The sequence below is a fragment of the Rhinolophus ferrumequinum genome, chromosome 9 (assembly GCF_004115265.2).
Source record: "Rhinolophus ferrumequinum isolate MPI-CBG mRhiFer1 chromosome 9, mRhiFer1_v1.p, whole genome shotgun sequence".
Classification (NCBI taxonomy): Eukaryota; Metazoa; Chordata; class Mammalia; order Chiroptera; family Rhinolophidae; genus Rhinolophus; species Rhinolophus ferrumequinum.
This window is the reverse complement of record NC_046292.1, coordinates 14356833-14363169: the sequence shown is the minus strand read 5'-3', so window position 1 is coordinate 14363169 and position 6337 is coordinate 14356833. Positions and strand designations below refer to the sequence as shown.

Below are 6337 nucleotides of genomic sequence, written 5' to 3'. Positions count from 1 at the left end.
TATATCCACATGAATATAATTTTTTAAATTATAGTTGACATTCAATATTATTTATACTAGTTTCAGGTGCAGCATAGTGGTTAGACATTTATATAATTTGTAAAGAGATCTCCCCATAAGTCTAGTACCCATCTGACGCGATACATAGCTTTTACAATATTATTGACTATATTCCCCATACTGTATTTCACATCCCTGTGACTATTTTGTAACGACCAATTTGTACTTTTTAATCCCTTCACCTTTCTCACCCAGCCCCCAAATCCCTCCCATCTGGGAACCATCAGTTTGTTCTCTGTATCTATGAGTCTGTCTCTCTTTTGTTTGTTCGTTTATTTTGTTCGTTTATAGATTCCACATTAAAGGAAGCCCTTTAAATCACCTGAGAAACGATTAACTGTTTAATAGATGGTGTTAGGGTGTCCACTTGGGAAAAAATGACCTAGATCCTGCCTCCCTCACACATTTCTCACACAGACTGTTCACAACCATAAATTCCACAATAATTCTAGAGAACTAAACATGAAAAAACAAAAAAGTATTAGATAAAATAGAACAGTGTGTTTATAACTTTGGGGAAGCAAAGCCATCTTTAAAGACATATGAAGGGGAAAAAACATAAAGGAAAAGATATACATTTGGCAACATCAGAACTTAATTCTGGCCCTGCGGTCCAACTGTGAGTGGGTTTGGACGGCGTCTGTAGACCGGGCCATGGCGCCATAGCTCTCCTGGGAGCAAGGCGTCTCCCTTCACGGGAGCGCCGAAATCCTGGCCTGAGTTCTTCTCATTTGGCATCAACAGCATTTCCTGTCAGTGTGGCATAGATCCCTCTGAAACCTTTACTCGAGTGCAGAAATATGGACTCACCTTGCTTGTAACTACTGATCCTAAGCTCATGAAATACCTAAATAATGGTGCGGGAATAACTAAAAGATTGGCTATGCAAGTGTTCAGTTTAGAAACTGGTGGCAGTCATCTCAAATATCGAAAGCGGTGAGGTCCTTGAAAGATGGCAGTTTGATGTTGAGTGCCAAAGATGACAGCACAACCAGAGAAAATTCTCAGAAAACTGAAATCCATTTGGTGATCAGACAGATCACAGCTACAGTGATATTCCTGCCACTGTTGGGAGTTTCTTGTTCATTTGATCTACTGATTTATACAGACAAATCTGAGGGAAGAGTTGGGACCACAGTTCATTTCCAATTCTGAGCAAGTCCGTCCTTGTTCATTCACTACTGCAAGCCACAAAGTAAATAGCATGGTGGCCTGCAAAATCCCTGCAGATGGGAACAATCATGTAATTCTCAAATGTGCTTTTCCTGAAAACAAGTCAACGGTAGTTCATGTTTTATTCCATTGGTTAATTTTTAGATGGGGAAAACTTAACATTCTTTACTGAGCTGTGCGTAATTGTCCCATTTTTTGGCACGTGTTTGACTTTGCATAGGGTTGACATAATTTTTTGCACACCGTTCAAAAAGAACCAGCAGATTACATTAGCACTGTAACGTCAGTTCCTTTCAATGTGGTAAATGTAGATGGAAAAAACTTTTGCTTTAAAGCTAAATGCCTTCTTAAACCTTTCGGTCAGGTAGCTTGACTCAGAATATAGGTAGGGAGATTTTTAAATATGAAACATAGCAAAAGAAGTCTGAATATTCAGAATCTTCGTTTAGGTCCTAAAGTAACTGATAATCCATAAATAACAAAATATTACTATTACGTCCTTTTGCCATTTATTCATTTGTATAGTTTCCATATTGAAAAAAATCTCCAGTTATTTGGTTTTAATTTACATAACTTACACCTACAAAGCTGTCACTGTTTCTACTGTTTAAATTCCGGTGATACAGAACTCTTAAAAATGTCTTTATATTTTATAAAATCAAACTTTAAATAAAGTTAAATAATGAAGTTAAATATGTATGACTAAAACACATTTAATTCTTTTGTAAAGAAGATACAATAAGTAAAATTAAAGAACAAGTAACAGATTGGGAGAAAAAACATGCAACATAGCTAATGATACAGCATATACTTAAATAACTTGTAAAATAAAAAACCCAGCCAGGTTAAAAAGCAAAATATTTCAACAGCCCATCCAGAGAAGAAAAAATACAAAAGACAAAAGACAAGTTTTTGAAAAGATAATCTCACTAGTAATATGCGCAATGCATTTAAAACCCAATGAGGTAACATTTTTCAGCCATCATATTGGCAAAAATAATGACATTTGATACTAAATGTTGGTTAGGATGTAGGGAACTGGGTACTGTCGCCCGATGTGAGCGCCAACTTGACAGTTTTGATTAAATTGAAAGGGCATTTACCAGGACTTCCAGGCTTGGAGGGCAATGGTGGCTCCCTAATTCCTTATCTGCCCACTTACCCTTCCCTCAAAAGAATGTAAATCAACAAAGAGAGGAAATAAAACCACACATGAGCCTTGTATTACCTGAAGTAGAGAAATCATCCAGATTCCAACAGAACTCCCACCACATGCAGCTGCAAGCCTGTGGGCGCAGAAAGTGACAGAGACGAGGTTTGAGACATTGAAAACTAGTGGGGGCGTGGCGATCTTAGACGGGCGAGGACAGAATCACTCTCAGAATGTCCAACACCAGATGCCAAAATACTGAACACAGTTGGAGCATAAAAGCTACCAGTCGCACCAGCAACAGGGAAGAGTCTGGAAAGAGTGGACGGGGCAGCATTTGAGAAGCATTGCTTCTTGGGGAGAATCAGTTTTATACAGTAGGGGCGGTGCCCCCGCCCCGTCCCTTGTAGATATGGTAATGAAGGGAAAGAAGGGATTAAGAAGAGAAAATTAAGAATCCTAAAAAATAAACGAGAAATAAGAAAAACCAACTTCCGGCCTCCCCTCCCCTTCACACACTTCAGGAGAGGCAGCTGGACGAACAGCAGAGGGCGTGCTTGCATTTACATTCTTTTGTCTGTGACTGAACAGGACTAGAAAATGGTAAAATCACATGCGTTCAAAACTCGTTAGAAAATCAGAGAATTGCAAATCAGAACATTTCAACTGATAAGAATTCTTTCCCCCTAATAGAGCGTAAAGTTGAAGAAAACTGTAATACAACATTCCAAATTGAATCAAATATCCTCAAACAAGAATTTGGGGATATGGAGAAACACTTCCAATCAGAAATACGAAAACTAACAGAAAAAAATTTTTTTTAAGGAAGAAATGAAATGGAAATTGATCTCAGAGAAAAAAATAACAAAATCATATTACAAATGAAGATTAAACTAAAAGGTGCCCAAGAAAGAATAGTTTCAAATGAAAACTTAATAAAGGACATTGAAGAAAAGCAGGAAAACAACCAAGAAAATGAAAATTAGATAAAGAAGTAAAAATGGTCAAAGAGAAAGTGGTTGAAATGGAAGATAGGCAAAGTGCTGACATTTAAAATTGTAATCCAAGAAGACTTCCCAGAAATAAAAGACCTGGATCTATACATCAAAAGGGCTCATACTGGATAAACTTGACATTGAGTCATCGACTCTAAGATATACCGTGTTTCCTCGAAAATAAGACCTAGCCGGACCATCAGCTCTAATGCATCTTTTGGAGCAAAAATTAATATAAGACCCAGTCTAATATAATATAATACAATACAATATAATAAATATAATATAATATAATACCGGGTCTTATATAAATTTTTGCTCCAAAAGACACATTAGAGCTGATCCTAGTAAAGCTATCAGATTTTTTTTTTAACTTTTATTTATTTGAAGTGTGTTTTTCCAGGACCCATCAGCTCCAAGTCAAGTAGTTGTTTCAATCTAGTTGTGGAGGGTGCAGCTCACAGTGGCCCATGTGGGGATCGAACCGGCAACCTTGTTGTTAAGAGTACCACACTCTAACCAACTAAGCTAACCAGCTGCTCCAAGCTATTAGATTTTAAAGATAGAAAACCCTAAGGGCCTTTAGGCAAAAATATGAAAAACGTTTAAAGACATCAGAATTAGACTGATTGAATTAGACTGATACCAGACTTTTAAAAAATAACGTACATTGGGCCGGCCCGGTGGCTCAGGCGGTTAGAGCTCCATGCTCCTAACTCCAAAGGCTGCCGGTTCGATTCCCACATGGGCCAGTGGGCTCTCAACCACAAGGTTGCCAGTTCAATTCCTCGAGTCCTGCAAGGGATGGTGGGCTCCGCCCCCTGCAACTAAGATTGAACACGGCACCTTGAGCTGAGCTGCCGCTGAGCTCCCGGATGGCTCAGTTGGTTGGAGCATGTCCTCTCAACCACAAGGTTGCTGGTTCAACTCCTGCAAGGGATGGTGGGCTGTGCCCCCTGCAACTAGCAACGGCAACTGGACCTGGAGCTGAGCTGCGCCCGACACAACTAAGACTGAAAGGACAACTTGAAGCTGAATGGCACCCTCCACAACTGAGATTGAAAAGGACAACAACTTGACTTGGAAAACAGGCCTGGAAGTACACACTGTTCCCCAATAAAGTTCTGTAAAAAAAAAAAAATAAAAAAAAAAAAAAAAAAAAAATAACGTACATTATGTGAGGTACCTAGAACAGGCAAATTCATAGAAACAGAAAACAGCATAGAGATGACCAGGGGCTGGAGGGAGGGGATAGATGGGGCGTTATTGTTTAATGAGTACAGAGTTTTTGTTGGAGAAAATGGAAACGTTTTCTTCAATGTCCAGGATCCCAACCTTGTTTTAGTCTCTGCTCCGCAATTGAAACGGATGGCGTGCTCGCTAACCGTCCTTTTTAAAACAGCCTATTCTGCATATCACACAGGGCTTATACTGCGTGCTATGTAAACTTGACATCGAGGATATATCAAATAGAGAAAGAAACCGTAAATCTAATACCTATCATTTCTGTCATTTCTCTTTGCATCTCTCGTATTTTCTGTTTGAGAGAGGAGATTGATATGTAATTTGGTGGCTAGTCAGAGCTAATGATCAGACCGTTAACAAATGACTCAGTCAAGTTGACAAAAAACAAGTAAGGCTATAAAAAATATAAACAATATAATCAGTAAGCTAGTTTTTTAGGATATGTATTGCTACGAACTGAACTGTGCCCCCCCAAAAAATTCATATGTTGAAGTCCTAACCCCCATTGTGATGGTATTTAGAGATGAGGTCTTTGGGGTCATAAGGATAGGACCCTCATGATGGTGTCAGTGACCTTATAAGAAGAGGTCATTTAAGCACACAAGAGGGCAGCCACCTGCAAGCCCTGCGAAGAGGCCTCAGAATGAAACCTACCTTATCTTGATCTTGGACTTCCCAATCTCCAGAACTGTAAGAAATACATTTCTGTTGTCCAAGCCACCCAGTCTATGGTATTTTGTTATGGCAGCCTGAGCAGACTAATATATATATAGAACACTACACCTTGATGATAGAGAATATATCTTATTCTTAAGCATACATGGGCCATTTCCCCAAATTGATAGTATATTCAGACACAAAGAAAACATCAGTAGATTCCATAACGTGAAATCAATGCTATATTATCAAATGCAATAAGATTAGACATTAAAAACAAAAGAAAGAAGGTACAAGTTCACTCTTGGGTGAGATGGGAAATACACACAGAAATCACTGAATTTCTGAAAAAGAATGATAATAAAAAATACATATCAGAATCTATGGCGTACATTGACAGCAACGGTGAGAGGAAAATTCATAACCTTAAACATTAATGTCAGTAAAATGAAAGATTAAAAATCAGTGAATTAAATTTCCAATTCAGCAAACTAGAAAAATAATCCAAAACAGAGTACAAGAAAAAAAATAAAGTTAAAATCAATGATATGGAATAAGAAAGTCACTAGTTCAATTAATATACCAAAATCCTAGCTTTTTGCAAATATAGTATCAAAAAATAGACAAACCTATAACTAACGGAATCAAGAAAGATGAGAAAGCTCAAACACACAAAATAAGAAATAACCAGAGGAAAACAACTACATTGACGGAGAGAACAGCTTCAAAAACCATAATAGAGTACTTTGCATATCTATACATGAATATATTTTTAAAACCTAGATGAAATAGTTAATTTCTTGGAAAATACATTTTTCCAAAATTGACCTGATTAAGTTTATGATAATCTACTGTCATTCTCCAAGGTCCATCTATTTTCTGCACAGGCCAAATAGGCAAGCTGCATGAGGATGTAATGGGGATCACCTCTCCAGCACATTTCAATTCGTTGACGGTGGCAGTAATGACGGCAGTCCCTCTGGGAATATGGTATTGCTTGCTTTTGGTTTACTAATTTTGTAGGTTGAGGCAGTTCTAGTGGCTTCCATTTGGCCAT

At 38.0% G+C, this 6337-nt stretch overlaps 1 pseudogene; it reads left to right on the top strand.

The window, feature by feature from the left end:
- The first annotated feature begins 244 nt into the window (after positions 1-244).
- Positions 245-1717, top strand: LOC117026594 (mitotic spindle assembly checkpoint protein MAD2A-like; annotated as a pseudogene).
- Positions 1718-6337: the final 4620 nt, after the last annotated feature.